This window comes from Panthera pardus, unplaced genomic scaffold (genome assembly GCF_024362965.1).
Source record: "Panthera pardus isolate Hobbes unplaced genomic scaffold, ASM2436296v1 HiC_scaffold_7, whole genome shotgun sequence".
NCBI lineage: Eukaryota > Metazoa > Chordata > Mammalia > Carnivora > Felidae > Panthera > Panthera pardus.
In genome coordinates this window covers 61,599,571-61,622,208 of record NW_026527002.1, presented here as the reverse complement: position 1 = coordinate 61,622,208, position 22,638 = coordinate 61,599,571, and the positions used below count along the sequence as shown (strand labels likewise).

The 22,638-nt window shown below is 41.0% G+C and overlaps 1 long non-coding RNA gene across 1 annotated transcript; it reads left to right on the top strand.

Annotated features, from left to right (window-relative positions):
• The first annotated feature begins 2,704 nt into the window (after positions 1–2,704).
• Positions 2,705–21,518, top strand: LOC109273235 (uncharacterized). The gene is made up of 4 exons (XR_002082936.2): positions 2,705–2,830; positions 3,431–3,510; positions 15,597–15,772; positions 21,177–21,518. It is a non-coding gene; the product is annotated as an uncharacterized LOC109273235 (long non-coding RNA).
• The last annotated feature ends 1,120 nt before the right edge of the window (positions 21,519–22,638 follow it).

Sequence of the window (22,638 nt, the reverse complement as noted above, 5' to 3'; positions counted from 1 at the left end):
AAATGAGCACGCCCCCATTCTCATGAGAAATGGAAAACTTGCTGGGGTCCTGTTTCTCACTTGTATCTGTCCTTTGGTAGTACAATCCGAATATTATTAGGCACCCCCTGTTGCCCAGTTTCTGCTGGCAATTCCAAGAGGGAACACTGATATATCTAAAAAAATTTTCCGGATTTTACTTGGTCCTTAATGAAACGTCCAAAATGGAATGTGTGGGTGTTGATATGGGTATGTGTTACACAGGAAATATCCCAAAAGTCCTTCTTCCCATGCATGCCACCCTCATTATCCATCCAAAGGCAGCCACTTCTGTTCCTCACCCCAAACCCTTCTCCCTCTGTCACTCTCAACTCCCAATGAAGAACTCTCCCTGCCACCAGACTTTTCTGGTTCTGTCCTCCCTCTACACCCTCTTTACTTCTATTCCATACTTCTCTTCTAAATCTCGGCCCTTGCGTATGCAATTTCCCCACTTTTGCCTCTCCAGCTCTGCTTTTCTCTACCAAAGTCACTGATTCTGCCTCACAAAAGCTAGTATTAGATTATTTTTTTTTAGTGAGCAAGGGAGGAAAAAATGTAACAATATGTTTTCTTAATAATTTTCTTTATCATTTTTTTACAAATAAGTCTTGCTCCAGAACTGTAGACTAGATTTTTAAAAAATTAAGGGTAATGGAAGATTAATGCAGTTGCCTTTGATGGCTCGAATTCTACTTCCAGAAAGTAAGTCTGTGTATTCATTTAACAAATGTAGAGGCTATTCAACCTATGTGCCAGGAACTGTGCATGGTATGGGGCTAATTGTTGATGACTCAGAGATAAATGACTTTTTTTTTCCTGCCCTTAAAGATTGTACCTCCTAAAAGAAATAAGGAGCTCAACATATAATTTCTTCTTTAAGAATCTCTTATTAAAATGCAAATATCTCTGGAAGGATAACTGAAATCCCTACTCATTCTCAGATGCTGGGATTGCAGAAAGATGGAAAGTTACAGTCAAGTAAGCTCTGAAAACATGATTTATGTTATTTACCCCACTCCTAGAGACACATGCAACACATTAGCATATTAAAGGCTCTGAGAAGTCTTGCAGGAAATAATCATATGCTTTGTTCAGTGCGGTACTTTCCAAATGCATTCAAGGACCAACAGTTTCCCCCAGAGAATACTAACAACCCACAGAACAAGCACTTTTGGAAATGTGGGTCCATGCCAGTCATTAGCTTGACAGCAATGTTATTTCAACCAGGTGAGTGAAAAGGCCCTCAGAAATAAATGGTGCAAAAGATGAGCTCTCCAACGAGTGATGGAGCAGCCAGAAAATGGGCTAAAAACGAACTTGCTAATGTGTATTAATAAAAATAATTATAGAGCAACACTGTGAGCCTATCATACTCTACCCTGCCATCATCCATGGCTGCGAGAGGGGACAACAGTAGCCTTACTTGGACCAAGGCTCATATACCACTGGATTTTAATATTGTTTTTTGGACTATTAGGGGTTTGTAATAGGTCTTACACCACAGAATTTTTTTTTTTTTTTTTTTTAAATTTTTTTTTTTAACGTTTTATTTATTTTTGAGACAGGGAGAGACAGAGCATGAACAGGGGAGGGGCAGAGAGAGGGAGACACAGAATCTGAAACAGGCTCCAGGCTCTGAGCTGTCAGCACAGAGTCCGACGCGGGGCTCGAACTCACTGACCACGAGATCATGACCTGAGCCGAAGTCGGCCGCTTAACCGACTGAGCCACCCAGGCACCCCTACACCACAGAATTTTAAGCTCAACTACAACTTACATCTTACCTCCAATTTTGCTTTTAAAAAGAAGTAAGCATCCATTTAAAAATCTAAACACTTCAGTCCACTGTAGCTTACCTTCCTTCTTAAGATTGAAAAATATTTTTTAGTGGGGCGCCTGGCTGGCTCAGTCAGCGGAGCTTGTGACTCTTGATCTCAGGGTTGTGAGTTCCAGCCCCACGATGGGCGTAGGGATTACTTAAAAATATAATTAAAAAAAAACTATTTTGGGGGCGCCTGGGTGGCTCAGTCAGTGAAGCATCTGACTTTGGCTCAGGTCATGGTCTCTCGGCTGGTGAGTTCGAGCTCCAAGGCTGACTCTGACAGCTCAGAGCCCAGAACCCGCTTCAGACTCTGAGTCTCCCTCTGCCCCTCCCCCACCTGTGCATTTTCTCTAATATAAACAAACATTAAAAACAAAGTCTATTTTTAAAAAAGACTTTTAATTTTACATAGCTTTGTGTCACAGAATTATGCGAGATTTTCAAAGGAAACAAGTTTGGAATACAAGTTGAGCAACTGCGCCAAACACACAAGCCCACAGTCAGCAACTTCAACACGAAAAGGTATTGATTTTGATTGGTTAAGCAAAAAAAAAAAAAAAAAATCTTTAAAATTATTTTTGCACATATGGAACCAGGAGAAAAAGAAGCCAAAGAATAAGCGGTATCAAATTTGACACCTTTGTTACTCTTCCTTTCATGACACCCTATGAGAAATTAAGTTAGGGCAGTTCGCGACTGAGTTCAGAACTACATCTTAAAGACGGGTTCCGAAAGATTGCCGCTAACGTTCAGGAGAGATTTCCAAAAGTTCGTGCACGTGCGCATGCACGTGAGCGCGCACATGTGTGCGTGCGCGTGCGTGTTTATGCGTGCGTTGGCACGTGCCTGCGTGCGTGTGCACGTAGTCGTTGATGGAGGCAGGAAGCGAGAAGGAAGCGGGAAGGTGGAAGAGATCCGAAGAGTTTCAAACAAGGCCCGATTCTCCTTAGGTCAGCTCGATTTGCTCTCTAATCCTGGGCGACGCAGGTAAATTTCCTGCCTTGGTTTTTACTTTGTATTTGTCTCTGTTACATTCCAAAATCATCCGAATAACTGTTTAGGTTTTTAGTTATTTTATTTTATTTTGAACAACAAAAATTGTTACGATGAGAATCAGCCCTGACGGGTATGTGATAATTCTGCCTGAAATGCAGTTTAACTGACAAGAACAAAAACAATAGCCGCCTTGACTGAGTGCCCACTATAGGTGAGGCATTCTTTATTCTACCTCATGTAATTCTTACTGTATTCTGTTAGGTATTATTACTCCCTTTTAATTGAGCAGTGAAGTGATCAAAATTTAAAGGGATTAAATTCTCAGACCTGGTCCTACAGCTCACTTAGCTATTTATGACCGGGAAGCACAGAATCTCAGCTTCACACACATATTTATTGAGCCCATACTACCCACAAGGCACTGTGCTAGATAATCCACTAGCCTTCACATCATCACTGGTCCTTGACCTCTCCAGATCACAAGTATTTTCAAAAATCTGCTGAGAGCTATGGATGCTCTCTCATCAAAAAAAAAAAAAAAAAAAAAAAAAAAAAAGTACACAACACAAATCTTTGCATTCATTTTCAAAGGGTTCAAGGATCTTCTGAATCTCATCCCATTGTAGGAACTCCTGCTGTACTCAGAGAATGTTGTTCAGAAGGGGAGACAGGTAAGTAAATGGGCCTTAGATCCATAGCCCTCATCTTGCATTTTCAAGCTTCTCAGTGCTTCCAAGCATGTCCAAAAGACCAGCTAACTCAGTTCTGGATATACGTAGTAAAGGTATTGCTATTGCCCAGTTTCTGTCCCAATGTGTGAAGTTGAAAGTGTAACGAGTACTTCTGTTAACAAAAATATTTTTCATTATTGCCCTTGGTAAAAAAAAGAAGCAAATAGACCCACTCTTGCCAATGCCAATTCCAACATCTGTCTTCCAAAATCAGTATTAATGTATTCTCTTCAAATTAGGACTTTTGATTTTCTGTGGATAACAAGAATATTAGCTATGCCTTTTTCATGCTGTTTCTGTTAAAATTTTAAACACTTCTTTTGGTTCAATGTGTTGTTCAATTCAGCTGAGGTTGGGGGGTAAGATGTCTATTAGTAGGAAACCAAGTACACATCCTGTGTCCTCATATGGTATCATTTCAAGCTTGTCAATTCTTTTTTTTATGTTTATATGAATGCTTTTATTTATTCATAACCCATTTGCTTCCACAAAGTCGTTGAAGCAATTCACAAGAAAATATACCATAAAATAGAAAGTTATAAATAAACTACAATCAGAATCAGAGAAATTGTAGAGTAATTAGGATATCGAGACAAGGATGTAGGTTGCAGTCTATATACTCTGGCCATCATTATTGAAGAGAAATTAGAAATTTCTTTTTTTTTTTTTTTTAACGTTTATTTATTTTTGAGACAGAGAGAGACAGAGCATGAACAGGAGAGGGTCAGAGAGAGGGAGACACAGAATCTGAAACAGGCTCCAGGCTCTGAGCTGTCAGCACAGAGCCCGACGCGGGGCTTGAACTCATGGACCATGAGATCATGACCTGAGCCGAAGCCGGATGCCTAACCGACTGAGCCACCCAGGCGCCCCGAGAAATTAGAAATTTCATGTCAACCTTGAGGCAATCAAAGATCTGATGCAGGATTTACAACATCCATAAAAATAAACATGGATGTCTAGTGGAGAATACAAAAGTCACATGAATTTTTAACATAAACAGAAGAAATCGTACTCCCCGTGCTGAGGGCTGTGCCTCCTGGAAGTATGAGTTCGGTCTTTTCTGGTGATGAGGGTGAAAAAGTTGGAGAAGTACCACTTTGGGGGAAGTCAAATTTTCCTTCCCACATAAGTCTGAGAAAAATTTCTTAATGTATATTTCTAGATGGGACCCTGAGTAAAGCTGTAGACAATATCCCTATAGCATATGCAATAAAGGTTTTCAAGTAGCTGCTTCTTAGGATGTCCCTCAAAGGCAACAAAGGACACAGCAAGGACGTATACAGCCCAGTGGAAAAAATCCTGTGAGCGCAGAATCATGTGGTTTCAGTTTATGAACTGCTTCCTAAAGGATTGAGGATAAGGAATAAGCTAGAACCCCTAGCAACCAACCTCAGTCATAATAGCATCAACTTGTAATGTGTCAGGCACTTTAATAAATTATTTTGTTTAATTTTTACAATAACTCTCCAAGGTTGGTACATTGGTCAAGACTTTTTGTTGCAGGTGCCTAAACCCCAACTCAAACTGCCTTAAGGAGAGAAAGAGAGAGAGAGAGAGAGAGATTTATGAGTTGGTATATCAAAAAGTCCAGGGCTAGGTGGAGCTTGTGGCTCTCCCAGTATCCACAGGTGCTGCTTTTTTGTCTGAGTGGGAAAAAATGGCATCTCACAGCTCCAGGTTTACGTGGAAAGAGACTTGGTCTTACAACATCCATGCCAGCCTAGAAAATAGACTCCAATTAACCATTTTGGGGTCTCTTGACCATCCCTTGGTCCAGTCAGTATGTCCATGAGGATGTGGCTCTCTGAATGGCTGGCCCATGGGAGGGAAGGTGAGTCCCTACATTGACAAGAATCACCACCACAAGAATCCCATGGAGTTAGAGGAGAAGGAGAATTTACACCCCCCCACCCCCCGCCCCGCCACAATGGATGCAGGACAGACAAAATGACCAGACAGACACTGCAGGAGGTATTATTATCCCCACTTTACAGATGAGAGCATAGGGGCCAACAATAACAAATGGCAGAGACTAGATGAGGTTGTAAATCCTGCCTTAGGCATAATTGGTTAGGTTACGCTGTGGTAACCAGAAATGAAACTCCGAATTTAATGGTTTAGTACCCTCAAAACTCACTCACCTTACATGCCTCACTCAGGTTGAGGTTTAGGGGAGGCTCTGTTCCCACAGTACTCAAGGACCCAGGCCAACAGGGAAGATTCTAGCATCTGGAAGACCTAGATTCCAGGCCCATAAAGCAGAGGAAAAAAAGAAGCATGAAACACTCACAGCCATTGCTCACAGAGTGAGTCACATGGTTCTGCTCAACAGCAGGATGGTTAGGGAATCACTGGGGGGATGGAAAGGCTGGTGGAATGTACATAGGTATTTATGAGTATTAAATATCTCTGCCATTTAGGTCTCTATGACTCCAAACCTTTGTCTCTTACCTATCGTACCTCAGTCACGTGTTCCTCCAGTGCCACAGAAGCAAATGTGAGCAGTCAGAATTTCTGGGCAGCCTAGTCCCCTAAGAGTCATGAATGAGAAACAGATGGATATACTCGACCCTCAAGTGATCCTAGGAGAAAGGATTTAGAACACAGCAGGCTTATAATGGCTGTTCAGCCTTCTGCCTTCCCCTCAGGAGCCACAGAGAATGGGGGTGGCGGGGTGACTGATTGGTCTGTCGGACTGCCTAGAGCTGGTCCAGCTTCCTTCAGGCTGCCAGGTACGGGCTAAACCTCCAAAGCCTTGTGCTTTGAAGCTGCGATTGTGTTTCTGAATTTAGCTCTTCACATGATTTGAATTCCTGTCTTTAGTGACAACAACAGGCTGTGATGGTGGATGCAGGAATCCAAGGGCATCTGGACTAATCAGGAATAATCTAGATAAATCCTTGCCTCGTTAATGCCCACTGTTTTGATCCCAAACACCTACCAGGTCCCATATCTGCAAGAGCCAGACTGTGGACCTTGAACACCCTCTCTGCCTTTCTGGCCTAAACCAGAATTTGACTGAAGAGGTAACATCAGGCCTCTTTCACCTGGGGCCCAGGTCTTCAAAAGTTTCAAGAGGAAACCTGAGGCCAAGAGGAAAGAGAAAAGGAAGCTTTCCAGATGAGAGTGCTAAGAGAAGACAACGCTTTTAACTTCTTTGCTTCTCCTGCTGTAAACTCTACCCCTAGTGCCACGGCCACCCCCTCAGATGGCCCTGAAGACGCCATTATTGAGAGTTTCCTACTTTCACATGTAATATCTGGGGAGAGACCACTGACCCTCTCCAGCTACTCCAAGTACTCCCTTACATGGCCCAGTGATGAGACCAGCTGGCACCTTTGAAGTGTCAGCAGAAGTGATGACCCTCCCTAACCCCCTGGGGAAAAGCAAGGAACAGCCAGTGTCTTCTTCCACCCTTCTCCTCCGGGCATCCAAGGCCACTTGGGAGGTTACATATACCAGATGGTGAGGCTATAAGGAGAGATGCCCCATCTTATCAGATTTTACACGTGTAAGAAATAAAATTTTATTGTGTAAGCTGAGATTTCAGGATTTGCCTGCTATGGCAGTTAGCATTAATTATCCTAATCCAATATGAGACATGTGTAAAAAAATCTTAATGTTTAAAAAAATCATATAGAGGGTGCCTGGGTGGCTCCGTCAGTTAAGTGTCCAAATCTTGGTTTCAGTTGCGGTTATGATCTCATGGGTTCGTGAGTTTGAGCCCCATGTCAGGCTTTGTGCTGACAGTGCAGAGCTTGCATGGGATTCTCTCTCTCTCTCCCTCTCCCCCCGCTCATGCATGCTCTCTCTTTCTCTATATAAATAAATAAACATTTTTTTAAAGTTTTTTTATTTTGGGAGAGAGAGAGCACAAACAGGGGAGGGACAGAGAGACTGTCAGCACAGAGCCTGATGTGGGGCTCAAACTCACAAACTGAGATTATGACCTGAGCCAAAATAGAGCCAGACACTTAGCCAACTGAGGCACTCAGGTGCCCCTGTATTATTAATTTTTGAGTCATAATGGCACTGTGGTTTGTACAGGTGAATGTCTTATTCTTGGGAGGTATTTGTTGGACTATTTAGAGATAAAGTTTCATGCTATCTGTAACTTACTTTAAAGGTTTCAACAACAACGAACACATGTGTATGCAAACATATAAAGACCTGCACACCTAGAAGAGGGAGAGAAGACAAATGTGGCATAGTAATGTGGATTTAGGCAAAGGAAAAATGAGTGTTCATTGCATATTGTTATTTCAACTTCTCCGTAGATCTGAAATTGTTCAAAAAAAAAAAAAAAAAAAGAGTCTCCACTCCTACTTTCTATCCTTTGTTTTGCTGTATTTTCTGCACCTCGAGTTCTTTGAAATTATGTATTTATTTATGTCATTGATTATTGGATCTTTTTCTTTCACTAGAATGTAAGCCTCTGGGAGAAGATGTTTGTCAGTCTGATAAACCAGTTTATCCCAAGTACCTAGACCAGAGTAGCACTCAATTAATAATTGTTAAATGAGTGAATGAATGACCCATCCAGAAACCTTGACCCATGCTGGATCCCAGCCTCCTTAAGGATGAGTCAGGGGAGAGTATCTTGAATACCTCCAACCCCCCCAACAACCCAAGGACTCCCAAAACAACCAGCAAATCAGCAAATCTGATCTGAGTATGCACACTCAGCCTCATGGAGCTACACAAACAGAGAGATTTCAGTCCCCTGAAACATCACACAGGTCCACATACAACAAAGATGGCTGTGAGGGCCCTTTTGGCTTTATAAAGGCACATTAGCAATGTTGCCCCATTGAACACTCAGGTATAGCCTACAAGATAGGTAAAATTATTAGCCTGTTGACAGAGGGAACCAAAACACAGAAGGGCCCACATGATTTGCCCAAGGTGCAACACTTTTATTATTTTTTTATTTTTTTATTTAAAAATAAACACTTTTAGTTGGCTAAGATGCGAACCCTGCTCTTCTGACTCAGAACATTTGTGCTTTTCACTATATATCAGACCATCTAAAAATATTACAGTTACTAACAGGCAGCATTTCTAATTGCCAAATGAGTTCCATATATATATATATACACACACATCCCCAAATAGTTCATTACATGAAAGAAAACAGGGATCACTTGTCTAAAAGGTAGACCCTTGTGATGTACAATGACAACTATTTATTTTGTCATTGAGATGGAGGTTCTAAGGGCACTGGTTTTGAGCTAAGCCTGGGTCCTCGAAGGCAAGTGCTTTAGTTCCTTAATCCACTAGCTTGCCCTTTTGTACTTCACCTCCATAAAGACAGTCAACCCATTACAATAGTGGCCTCAGAGCTCTAACATCACACCGTGACAACACCTGACACCTTGTAAGCTACACAGAGCCCTGTCTCAATCAATACTCGAATGGAAAGCAGAAACTGAAAAGAAATTTCAAGCATTGCAAGGAATAGTGCTGCTCGCTGAGAAGGTTGCCCTCTTAACCATGAGTCAATCCGTACCACTTGCCTGATAGGAAAGGGGGGGGGGGGGGGGCGGTTAAAAGCATTGTTCTATCTTATTCCGGAAGCAGAAAGCCTGACTCCTAGGAGCCGGCACTTATTAAAAATCCAGTAGTGCCTTCTGGTTAGACTGGAATGCCTTTTGATCATGGTTCAACTCAGGTAATTACATTCCCATCCAAATTTCCATTGGTCTCCAATTAGCTCAAACAGGCTTGCAGAATTTGCTATAAAATACAGTGTTAAGCTTAATCAGTGCAATGATCAAATATGTATTTTATATGTTAGAAACCTATGTGGAGGTAACGGACTATAAAGTCTATATTTAAGATCTGTTTGGAGACTTTTTCCTTTCTTTTCTAAAGCAACCTTATTGACATGTAATTAATATATACCATAATTCACCATTGTCAGTACACAATTCAATATTTTTAAGTATATTCACAGAGCTGTTCAACCATCTACCACAATCTAATTTTAGAACATTTTTTTATCGGCCAAGAAATGAACTCTGTCCCCATTAGCAGTCACTCCCCATTCTCTCCAGCCCTCCCCTTCCTCCAGTCCCCAGCAACCGCTAGTCTACTTTCTAAGTCTATAGATTCGCCTATTCTAGACATTTCGTATGTATGAAATTATACAATGTGTGATCTTTTGTAACTGGCTTCTTTCACTTAGCATAATGTTTCAAACGTTCATCCGTATTGTAGCATTATCAGTACTTCATTCCTTTTTATTCTCGACTAACATTCCATTGTATGAATATGCAACATTTTGCTTGTCCCTTCATCAGTTGATAGGCATTTGGGTTGTTTCCACTTTTGACTATTAAGAATAACACTGTCAGAAGAATTCATCTGCAAGTTTTTGTGCGGACATAAGCTTTCATTTCTCTTGGGTATATACCAAGGACTGAAATTGCTAGATTGTAGGTAACTATATGTTTAACTTTTTCAGGATCTGCCAGACTGTTTTCCAAAGTGGCTGAAACTTTTTACATTCCCCTTTGCAATGTGTGAGAGTTGCAATCTCCCACATCCTTGTCAATACTCGTTACTGTGATTTTTTGATGATAGCCACCCTAATCAATATGAAGTGATATATTAACGTGGTTTTGACTTGCATTTCCATAATAACTAACGATGTTAAGCATCTTTTCCTGTGTCTGTCAGTCATATGGTATATCTTCTTTGGGGAAATGTCTATTCATATCCTCTAATCACTTCTTAAATTTGGTGATTTGTCTTTTCATTGAGTTGTAAGCATCTCTATATCTTAGATATAAGTCCTTTATCAGAGATACGATTTGCAGATATTTACTATCATTCTATCTATTTGTTGCCTTTGTACGTTCTCGATGGTGTCATTTGCCGCACAGAAGTTTTAAATTTTGGTGTAGTCTAACTTATCTTTTTTTTTTTTTTTTTTTTGGTCACTTGTGCTTTTGTTGTTCAGTTGGAAAAACTTACTTTTTCTCCTGTGTTTTTCTCCTTTACCTTCATACGACTACCAGACTCAGTACTTCCGACACCAGACGTGTTGGTGGGGGGGGGGCGGGTTTCCACATGAAACAGTTCTCTGATGCCAGCCAGGTGTCCTGCGGTTCAACTCAATTCTGACACTGTTTACCTGGAGATAGCATCCCATAAGCTAAGGGCTCAGTCCCACAAGACGTCTCTCTCTTCAGATACCAGTTACAAGTTCCCATTGTTACCTGTGCTTCTGACTGACTGACCATAAATTGGAGATTACCATGACCCCCTCCTTGGGTTCAGTTAATTTGCTAGAGATACAGAACTCAAAGAAATATGTCCTTACATTCACCACTTTATTATAAAAGAACATGGTAAAGGATACAGGTGAATAGCCAGATGAAGAGATGCATAAAGAGAGGTCTGGGAGAACCCCAAGTGCAGGAGCTTCTGTCCTGTGGAGCTAGAGAGTCACCCTCCTGGTGTATGGATGTGTCCACCAACTGGCAGCTTTCCAAACCCTGTTTGGGATTTTTATAGAGGCTTCATTACGCTGGCATGTTGATCATTAATTCAATTCCCAGCCTCCTCTCCTCTTCCCAGAGGATAGGGGATGGGGTTGGAAGTTACAGTCTTGTAATCGTGGTTTGGTTTTTCTGCTGACCAGCCCTCATCCAGGAGCCCCCCAAATATTGTCTCATTAGAACAAAAGAGACTCCTGTCACCCAGGAGATTCCAAGGGATTTGAGAGCTCTGTGTGAGGAACCAAGGTCAAAGATCAAACATTTGAACAAAAGATGCTCCTTCTGCTCTTATCACTTAGGAAGTTACAAGAGTTTTAGAAGCTCTATGCCAGGAATAGGAGGCAGAGACCAATATATATATATATATATATTTTTTCTATTATTTGATAGCTGTCCTATTCAAGTAACTGTTGCCTAACCAAAGGTCATGAAGATTTACTCCTACGTTATTTTTAAAGACTTTCATAGTTTTAGCACTTACATCTAGGCCTATGGTCTGTTTTTACTTCATCTTTGTATACGGTGTGAGTTAGGAGTCCAGCTTCATTGTCTTGCATGTGGATGTTTAGTCGTCTCAGAACCATTTGCTGAAAAGGTTATTTTCTCCCATTGAATTGTCTTGACATCTGTGTCGAAATCAATTAACCAGAAATGTAGAGGTTGGGTTTATTTTTTTTTCATCAGCATGCTGTACATATTCCCCTAAAAGTTAGAGTTAACTAAATTGGTTTGTTTTATTGTTTGGGAAATACCTGATATGTTCCTAGAAAAGAGGATTTGCAAAGTACACATTGGCCCATAGAACATGACATGTTAAAGATGACCTTAAGCCCCTTCCATATTTTATAAGGGATAGTAATTTTCAAGTCCAAATACTAAACTACTATGTCTGCAATAATTATAACTATGCTAGCTATTACTATAGCTAGCATATATTGGACCTGGGACTGTGCAGAGCTCTTTGAGTATCTGTGGCACTTAATCTTCCCAAGAAGATTCAGTGCATATGTGTTTCCCCAGATAAGGAAATTGAGGCTTAGAGGGGTTTTGTGGGCTTTTTGCCTCACACAGCTAGGGAGTCACTTCTGTATTTCCAAATCTCACATGAGCTGATCACTGTCTGTATAATGGGTATAACTTGTAGGTATTGCCTAATGGTAGAAATAAACATTTCAATGCTCCCCCAGGGTCTGAGAGCAAAGTCCCAAAAGAGCTAATTACAACCCGGAAGTGTCCTTGAAGGTACCATGTTTAATCTTTAAATTCATGCAAAATTTTCCATCACCATGATATGTGTGTTTATTGAAACTACATAACATATGTGTTTATTTAAAATAAATCTGGGTCCTGAAGGTAATCTATAGAAGTAGGGAATTCCTATATTGACGCCCCGTCCTTCTTCTTTTTTTTTTTTTTTTAATTACAACCAAAGTGTTTCAGAAACAGTACATATTCCCTCCTCTAAAAACTCTCTAGAACTATCCTTAGGCCTCCCTGAAAGAGCCCTTAGGGTCACAGGATTCTGCTGTGACTGATGGACTCCACATGCTCCTGAAGCATGGCTATAAAACAATTTCCTTTAAGCAAATCTTATTTTCTTACTGACTTACATTATACCAGTGAAGATGTATTCCCACAGGAACAAAGAAATGTAGCCCCAACATATAATTTTGAAACAATTGCATCTACAGGAAAGCTTTTCAAAATCACATCGTTTTTTAAAAAGTATATCATTTTTGAAAAATAATAATAAAGCCAAACTGAGTCACAAGGAGAATGAATAGTGTGCTAAAACTTAAAATACTTTGCCAACATCTGCATTTCCTTGTGGAGTAGTTTCCCCAAAAGGAAATTTGTCCACTGTGTTCTCTGGGCTTTTCAGCAATCAGTAACTAGTTTTAAAAGAAAAAAAAAAAAGAGTGTTAAAATGCTTAACATTTTCAATGTATTAATTAAGGATGATCTCTTAAGTAATCCATGGCTAGAGCCATTAATGTGTTTGCTTAATATTCCGTGTATTTTCTTTAGAGTGAAAATGGGTTTATTCTGCATACATATACCTGCATAGTCCTAATTCTTTTTCTTCTGGGCTTTGATTTCCACAACGGGTGTGCAGTTTTCTGACACAGAAGAGGAAAGGAAATACTTGCTAGTCAGCTGATCTTGAAATTTCATAATTTCTGAAGGTCTTTCCTAAGCCTATTAATTAAGCTTGATAGGGCAACAAAAGGGAAAACTTATGGAAGCATGATTCTGCCCTACTGGGGATGTGCCTGGCAAGCTGGTGAAGCAAACAAGCCAGAAGTCTGTTTGCAAGAGGACTGAAATGTGTCTTAGGAGGACACAGATCCTAGAGAAAAAAGAGTGTAATACGGAGAATCCAGTAAGAAAGTTTGGTCCCAACAATAAATTGACAGCACTCTTAAGCTGGAGAGTGAAAGAGCCTTTAATAGACTATACAAATGTGTAGTCAGAAGTTACAGAAACAACTAGACCTGGTGTGATGTCTCAGGGCTAACAACACAGGGGAGCCTGTGTGGTCACTGGAATGTAGGAAGAAAAGACATGGGTCTTGCAAGGGAGAATGAGGGGAATAAATACCCGGACCTCATTCTCCTCTTACCCCCTATCTTCTGCTGGTTCTTTCCGTTGGTCAAACGCAACAAAACCCCAGAGCCCATTGTTGTGTCCACTTGGATGTCAGTACTTTCCAGCCAAAGCCCTCCAGGAACACGTCTGTAGTTGAACAGTTGGGTTTATTGCTCATTAAATGAATAGGAATGCACACCATGGAGAACACTGGGGAGTCTTAATAAGGGGATGTTAGAGAGGATTTGTTTCTAGGGTTCGGCCTGCTGGTAAGTAGTTTTGGAAAAGGCTGAAGAAGAAAGAGGCTTTGCTCTGGGCTGAATGCTAAGTAAGGCAAAAGCAACTTATTGACCAATTACAGCTTTAGCATCCCCTCATTGTTCCCTAATTCTAGGTAAGATTTATTCAGGTACCCAATCATAGAATTGTTCCCACTTCCTGACAGCATTCCCCTCCCCCCAACTAAAATGGTGGACCATTTTTATGGCTTAGACAATAATCAGTTTTTGTCTGTTTTCCCATGTAATTGCAGAGTGGACTTGCTGTCTTGATTCATCCCGATCACAGAGTGTCCTTGTCTGATGTTGGGGCTCTGTGCTAGATTCCATGCTCTGCCTCTCCACATTCACCCAGTGTGTGCTCTGGGAGGCTGACTCATGAGCAAGGAAAGCAGCCCCTAGCTTCTAGGACTGGCCTGATCCAGTTGGCTTGGCCTTGGGTTTCAGTTATTGAACACAAATTTGCACAGAACCTCAGCATCAGTTAAGATCACTGAAGATGCCAATTCTGAGTCCGTGATACTTGTCATCAGCATACACCTCTGAGCCCAGCTCTCCATGGGGAAAAGTAAAAAGTGAGAGAACTTTTGAAAAGAAAAGCCACTTACAAAACACTAGAGCTTAAGACAGAAGACTGTCTCTATCAGAACATGACCCAAAGGGAAGAGGACCTTCTCCCACACCGCTACAGGTCACTGGGCACTGTGCGTTGGGCACTTTTTGTGAGGATGTCTCCAGGACAATGGGGGATGAGTGCACATGATTGGAAACAGCATATGATTGGAAACTGATGCTCGGTGAAGCAGAGGAGGTCCAGCAGGGATGGATGATCCATGAGCATAGAAGGAATGCCCCCTGGGGACACCCAGATACAAACAGGGGACTTTGCAGGGAGACAAGGTCTTGAATTTTGTAGGAGGGAAGAACCAGAGGAATTTGGGCTTACCATTATCGTAACTTTGTTAGTATCCATGGGCTGTTGAAGCCTAGAGGAACTTAGTATACATATTTTTAAACACCAAGCAAACTAATTTTATATGCATTTAATTAAAATGAGCTTTTCCTTGAGTTTGGCAATGATGCACAATACGCTTTTAACAGCTTTGTGCATCATTCCCAACCTGTAAATGTGAATAATCATGCTTACTTATTTATAAAGTTCTTTGAGGTTTTTGGATGAAAGGCTCTTTTAAAGTACAAAGCATTAATTTTTTGTGACAGAGCACTATACCAGAAGTGAACATGAAGCAATATAAAAATTTTGTGTTCTTTCTTCCTTTAAGTTTTTAGTTGCTTTCTTCACAAAGACACAAAAGCCAGTCTCCAACAGGAGATCTGGTGTTTGAGATAACAGAACTAATAAAGTACTGTAAGTATAAAATCCTAGATAGGCTTGAATTGGCTACTCCTTTTGAGAATGTGAGAAATGAATTGATAGACAAAGTATTTTGTACAAATGAACTCATTTCAGTAAGTCGCACTGATAATCTTAAGAGTATGTAAATGGACCTCTATTTATAGACTCGTTATATCCATTTTTGACCAGGACGAGCAAGTGAAGCAGTAGCAATAGTCAATCATTACAAGTAACTAGACCACAAGAGAAAAATGTGCCAGTTGCTAGGTGATGACTTTCAATCTATCATTTTAGGCAATAAATATAAGATGAAGTTATGAGGAGAGAAGCTATTCATAGCTAAAACTCTAGCTAAAATGGCTATTATTTATTGCACGGAACTGAAATCGGATGAAGTCGAGAAACCCAACGTACAAACCCAGAAGCTGAGATACTACACAAGCGGACGTATTTCAAGGACAAATCCAAAGGTAAACAGAAAACGAGGATTTAGGGGAGGGTGGAGAGGATAAAAGGTTTAAGATAAAAATGGACTCAACTGCATCACTTATTACCATGTTTCAAACCATAAAATAAAATGGAAAAAACATTTTTCCGAACTTTACCATTCTGAGAAAGACGACAAGTCTTTCGGCCCCTATCAGTTACTTCGCAGGTGGCAATAATACATTTGGCACAATGGCATATGCAAATGCTGTGTGAGACCCTGTGTTTCCGCCCTCTGAGAGCACAGAGATTGGCTTGGAAGTATAGGTAACGCAAATGAAATGATCAGAGAAGAGCAGGGGCATTAAAAACATTCGGTTAAAACCTATGCCTAGCCTAAAACAAGCACTCAATCAGTGCTGGCTAAATAATAAAGAATTGTGTGTGCCGTAAGGGTGCCTGTTGCTGGTTCTATAAGGGGAAAACCATAGCTGCCTCAAACACAGCTGAGAATTACAAAGCATACGAAATAGCCTCCCTCATTACCCATTTACTTTAGCAAGCCCGATAATCTAGAACAGTGGTTCTCATACTCTAGTGTGCATCAGAATTACCTGGAGAACTTGGTAAAACACAAATCACTGGGTCCCACCCACAGAGTTTCTGACCCAGTAGGTCTGAGCAGGATAATTTTCATTCTTAACATACTCCCAGGTGATATGGGTACTTCTGATCTGGGGAGCACATTTTGAGAATTACTGGTCTAAAAGATTGTAAGTAAATTTAAAAGCATGAAAGAGGATACTCATAACAGCTAACATTTACTGTGTACCCACAATACCACTATGCTTCAAATCCTCCTAGGTGATAGATGATAGATATAGATAGATAGATAGGTAGGTAGGTAGGTGATAGATAGATAGATGGAAGGAAGGAAGGAAGGAAGGAAGGAAGGAAGGAAGGAAGGAAGGGAGGGAGGGAGGAAGGGAGGGAGGGAGGGAGGGAGGGAAGAAGGAAGGGAGATGAGACAAAGACCAAAGGGAAGTCTCTAATTTTAATGCATATGCAAACATAAAGAATAGGCATTTTTATTTGTATCTTATAGCTGAAGAACTAGAAGTAGGCTCTGAGAAGTTAAAACATTTGCCTACAGCATGTAAGAGGTAGAGCACAGACTTGAACCCTGATATGTCTCCTTCAAAGCCCATGCTGTTTCTGCCATATCCTTCTGGATCTCTCTGCAGTCACATGCTAACAGAAAAAAAAACAAAAAGCAAAACCAGCTTATGGTGTTAGAGGAGCCTGAAAATCAACCAAAACCAGATGGAAGATCACAAAATGCACAGCAGCCTGAGGTTTTTAAGACAAGACAAGACAGCCTGACCTTCTTCAGGCTGGAGACAAGGGACCAGTGTTGAGCTACACAGTTTTATTGCTTAGGGTGACCCTTGACAGTGGTGTGGGTGGCTGGGCCTCCCTTATGGCTCTGTGTTACAGCCAAAGCAGAAGCTGGCTGGCATGACCTTCCAAATCCAGAGAAGGGATAAGAGGACATGCTTCAAAATTACATTTTCTCTTTGAAGGGTTCACATTGCCCCCATTGACCTCTACCTCAAATAATAATTATAAGTGGAAACGGAGGGGGTAAAAGCCATAGAAGTGTCTCCTGACCATAACAGACACCAAAGAATGGGGGGAGGAGTTCCTCCTCTCCTTCCTCCTCCCCTCCTCCTCCTCTTCACATGAAGAAAAGCCCTTGTTTCCTAGCCCGATCTGTTTCTCCTCTCTCCTCTTTTTGCAGAACCAACATGTTCATCAATCACCCAAAGTCGAAATTCATCTTTGATTTCTTTCTTTCCTGTCATAAGAGCACATTCCCTATAACCATGCTAACACCTTTGTTGGGGTACAGTTGAGAAACTAAATGCACCTTAAAAAATGCACCTCAAGTGTATACTTTGATAGATTTTAACATATGTATATATCCATGAAACACACTAGATAGTGAAAATCAGCATAATAGAACCCTTAGAAGTTGCCTGTGGCTTACCTTTCCAACTGTGAGCATCCTTCTCAACCCAGGTGACCACTGTCTGCTTTCTACCCTCCCCCCCCCCCCCCCCCGCCCCGGCGGAAATAACCTAAAGGTTATTTTGCCCTTTTCAGAGTGACATTAACCTTTTCCTGTGATTATTTGCCATTTATGTTCTTTTGTGAAATGTCTGTTTAAATCTTTTCCTAAAGTACTAATTTATTAAACAAATTAAACAATACTCATTTATTGTTATTATTGAATTTTAAGTGTTCTTCATATGCATCCTGGATGCAAGCCCTTGGCCAGATACATCTAAAAATATTGCCTCCCAGTCTGTGCCTTGTCTTTTCATTCTCATCACAGTGTCTTTTGAAGAGAAGCTTAAAATTTGGTGAGGTCCAATTTACTTTTTTAATAGATTATGCTTTTGGTGTATCTGAAAAATGTTTCGCCTTACCTAAAGTGAAAAAAATGTTCTCCTGTGTTTCCTTGTGGAAGTTGTACAGTTACAGGCTTTACATGTAAGTCTATGATTCATTTTCAGTCAGTTTTGTATGTGGCTCAAGGTATAGATTGAAATTCCTTTTTTTTTCCTCTTTTGCATATGGATAGCAAATTGTTCCACGCCATTTATTGGAAAACTAATCAAAATCTTTCTCCACTTTTTTGCTGTCAGTGGGCCATGTATGTGTGTGTCTGTTTTGGTTTTCTGGACTCTGTTTTGTACCATTGACCAGTTTGTCTACAACGATATCATTATGCCATGGTCTTGATGACTGTAATGTTATGGTGAGCCTTGAGATCGAGAAGTGTGATGTTTGTTCTTCGTTTTGAAAGTTTTATTGGTGTGCTCTCTTTAGCAGCACATACACCGAAGGTCATATTGGCTATTCTAGGTCCCTTGTATTTCCACACAGCTTTTATGGTTTTTGCCTGGGACTGCTTTAAATATATAGATCAACTTGGAGAAAATTGGTGTATTAAAATACCAAGCCTTCAGATCCTTGGGCATAGAATATCTCTCCATTTTTCAGGTCTGCTTAAATTGACTTCAACATTGTGCGGTTTTCAGTGTACAGGTATTACTCATCTTTTTTAGATCAATCATTAAATATTGTAAGTCTTACCTTGTTGGGTTCTGTATATTTTTATATTCCTATAAATATGTGTGACCTTTGTTCTGGAATAGAATTAAGTTACTCGGAGATTGGAAATGGTTTGATTCTTTTGGAGTTTGCTGTAAAGCTTTGTTAGGCACAACCAGAACAGCACTCAGTCCAAGATTAATTTTTTCCCTGCTAGCGAAGTAAAACCCTTCTGAGTACTCTCCTTTCTGCCTTATGAATTATGACATTTTCTATTCTTGCTGGTGTGAGCACACAATCTTCCTGGCCCCATGGGAGGAGATCTTAAGGGCTGTTTCCTCTAATCCTTCCAGATGGTTCTTTTCAGGCCTCAGGATGCTTCCTTACATGTAGGCACTGCCACTGCTTAGCAGAATACACACGGGTGCCTTCTGCAGACCCAGAATCCTCTCTCTGGAGCCCTCTCTTCTTATCTGTTGTCCCATGCAAGCTCTGCATGCTTGGGAGACTGGCCCCCTGGTAGCCCCGTCTTTGTCTCCGCAAGTCAGAGAGACCACTAGGATCCACCTGAGTTCCCTTTCCTACTCCAAGGCCTGGAAGCCCTTTCTGAGCAGTAAGCTGGGGCCATCACGGAGAATCATTTGTCTCCCAACTTTCTGACAATACTGCCCTTCCTTCGTTGTCTGATGTCCACCGTCTTGAAAAACTTTGTTTCATATAATTGTCTATTTTTTCAGTTGTTTTAAGTGGGAAGGCAAAACTAGTCCCTGTTATTCTGTCTTGGCACAGTGGAAGTCCTGCGTGCCCTATGATTTTATTCTGTTTCTCTTTTATCACATGTTTTCTATTCTACCACCCCCATTGCTACATTGTAAAAACAACAATGAAACAGCTTTCCTTTATGAAAACCTGCTCTGTGCCAGGGCCTCTATCACACGCTTGATAAACATCATATCCACCAACCATGGCTATAAGTTGGGCTTGTTTTTTTATTTACAAAATATTTCAGACATTCGGAAAAGTTGAAAGTGATGTGAATACTCTCGACACCTAGAAGTGACAATGTTAGCGTTTGTGGCATTTGCTTCAGCAAAAGCAAAGTTTCTTTGTGACCTGTTCCCTAGTGCCGCTCCCACCCTCTCTCACGTGAAGTAGCTATTATGCTGGAGCTGGAATCGGTAAGGTGGGTTTATTACCTCCACTTACTGATGAGAATTCTGAGGCTCAGAGAGATTAAGTAGCACGCAGAGGGCCGTTCAGTTTATAACAGGACGGACTAATACTGGAGTTCTGGTCTCTCTGGCCCAAAGCCATGTGCTGCACCACAAGTATACATTCGTCTTCCTGAAGCCCCATCTGAATCATAGAGTTTCCCAATTTTGAATCCTATCCCTGAATTAAATATGTTTCTCATCTTGGCTTTATAGTCCTGACAAGGCGTGACTTGCATGTACCTGTACGTTAGACACTCCTATTTTCTGTAAACCTCTTCAGATCATGCAAAACCATCCTATTCTATGTAAACCTCTTCAGATCATACAAAACCATTTGGTCGCCCCCAGTAGTACAGTGAATTTTCTTGCTGTTGCATCATTGCTTGTATTTTTTCCTCCATCTGGAATGTTCTCCTCTCCCCATTTCCACAGTTCAAAAACCATGCTGATTCTTCATAGTTTATCTGACAAAAAAAACATTGATTGAGTCATTTATTCATGTCCCATATCAATGACTGCACAGAGCAGATGACCAGTGGCTGTTTGAGTCTTTACTCCTTCCCTTCACCCGGGCACTTTGTCACTCAGAACCCTATCGCAAAGCATTTTTCATGTCTTCCCCCAGCATTTCGTCATATTTGATAGTATTTTGTATATGTGCCTTCCCTCTTGTATGTTGTAACTTTATCTCTGTATTACCATGAGTGTCTAGTATAGAGCCTTTGTACATAACAAGGGCCCAATCAATGCTTATTAAATTGAATTACACATTCAAAATCTGGATATCCTGGGAAATATAGGAATTGGTAAATGTAGTAGTATTTGTTTTTCATTTACTTTTACCTTAAAAAAAATACCGAGCATGAGAGTTTTCTTATGCTGGTGTATACACAGAGCCCTTTCTGAATGTCCAGTGCTTGCGCCCACGTGGAGCCTTTTTTGTTCCTCCAACAAACCTCTGAAACACAAAAAGAAATCTCAACTCTGTCCTTGCACCCATAGAAAATGGCATTAACATCTTAAAGCAAGTTGGCTGAAAGACATTTGGATCCAAGCAAGTGATATTCGGCCAAATTTTCACACTGATACGATCTTACGCTATCTTCTACCGCAGGTGTTTTGTTCTGTGTTGGCCCGAACGATTGCATGTTGTTGTCATCATTGCCATGGAAAGTGCCACTGGAATGAAAGGGGTTGCCATCAATGGGTCTTTTTATGGTTACTGAGCTGCGGAGCGAACCTGTTTGAGCTGGAATAATGGATACGGTGGATTCCCCAGCTAATTCCATGCAAGTTTAGTCCCATTTTATAGTTCCAGTTGCCTTCAACTAAAACAAGATGGTAACTTTGAGATTATCATTACATAAGGCAGAAAATAAATCTTGTGTTAATGCTATCTATAGTGAAAAAAAAAGTATGCTTTCTGATACAAAGAGAATTTGGTGCTGGAAAGAAATGCTTGGATTTACTTCTATTCTTGTGCCACATAAATTTACTAAGCGAGGCGGATTAACTAAAGATCGAGAAGGGAAAAAAATACCTAAAGCCAGAATAAAAATTCCAGGTCGCTTCCCCTTATCCAACTCTGTGTGCATGGACACTGCTGATTTGGGCATGTACCATTTCCTTTTCATTATTCATCCTCCAGAAGCTGGGCAGACTAGCAATGTGTTAAGGCGTGTTGTGAGAAAGTAATGAACTCTCGGCCAAAGGCACCCTCCCCATTGCATGCTCTATCTACTGGGTGTAGCCACACAGGAACACCTTGAGGTCCCCGTTCAAGGAGGAGCCTAGCATCCCCCTCCTGAAAGCATGTCCACCGCCAGTCCAGCCCATGGTGCATCAGTGGCATCCTCGTGATCCCAGTGGGGTTCGGATCAGTGAGCACTGGCTGAGGACCTCCTGTGTGCCAGAACCTACTGTGCCATGTTCCACGGTGAATACAATATAACGTCTGGTTTAGGAGCCCTCACAACTGAATAGAGCCATAAAGAACTTTAAGATACTCTTGTTAGGAAGTCTCATTATGGGTGGCCCACCCAAAAAGGAAACACATTGTTCAGCCGCCCTGTTCTGAAATGATGCGTCTGGTCTGGTCTGTGCGCTCTGACCATTAGATTGTTAATTTAATTTTTTTTTTTTAACATTTATTTATTTTTGAGACAGAGAGAGACAGAGCATGAACGGGGGAGGGTCAGAGAGAGGGAGACACAGAATCCGAAACAGGCTCCAAGCTCTGAGCTGTCAGCACAGAGCCCGACGCGGGGCTCGAACTCACAGACCGCGAGATCATGACCCGAGCCAAAGTCGGCCGCCCAACTGACTGAGCCACCCAGGCGCCCCTAGATTGTTAATTTTAATTTAGAGTTGGGTCCATGCTGACTTCGGTAAAATTCAACAGAGTTTTCTACCCAGGACTTAATGAAAAACAATGAAAAGGATCAAATAGCTTGATTGAATCCATACCTTAAAAATAGCTTAGGTATAATACACTACATAGATATTAATAAGTAATTATATGTATGTTGATATACATGTATATACAGTATTAAAGTTTAATAACTGAGCCATAACTA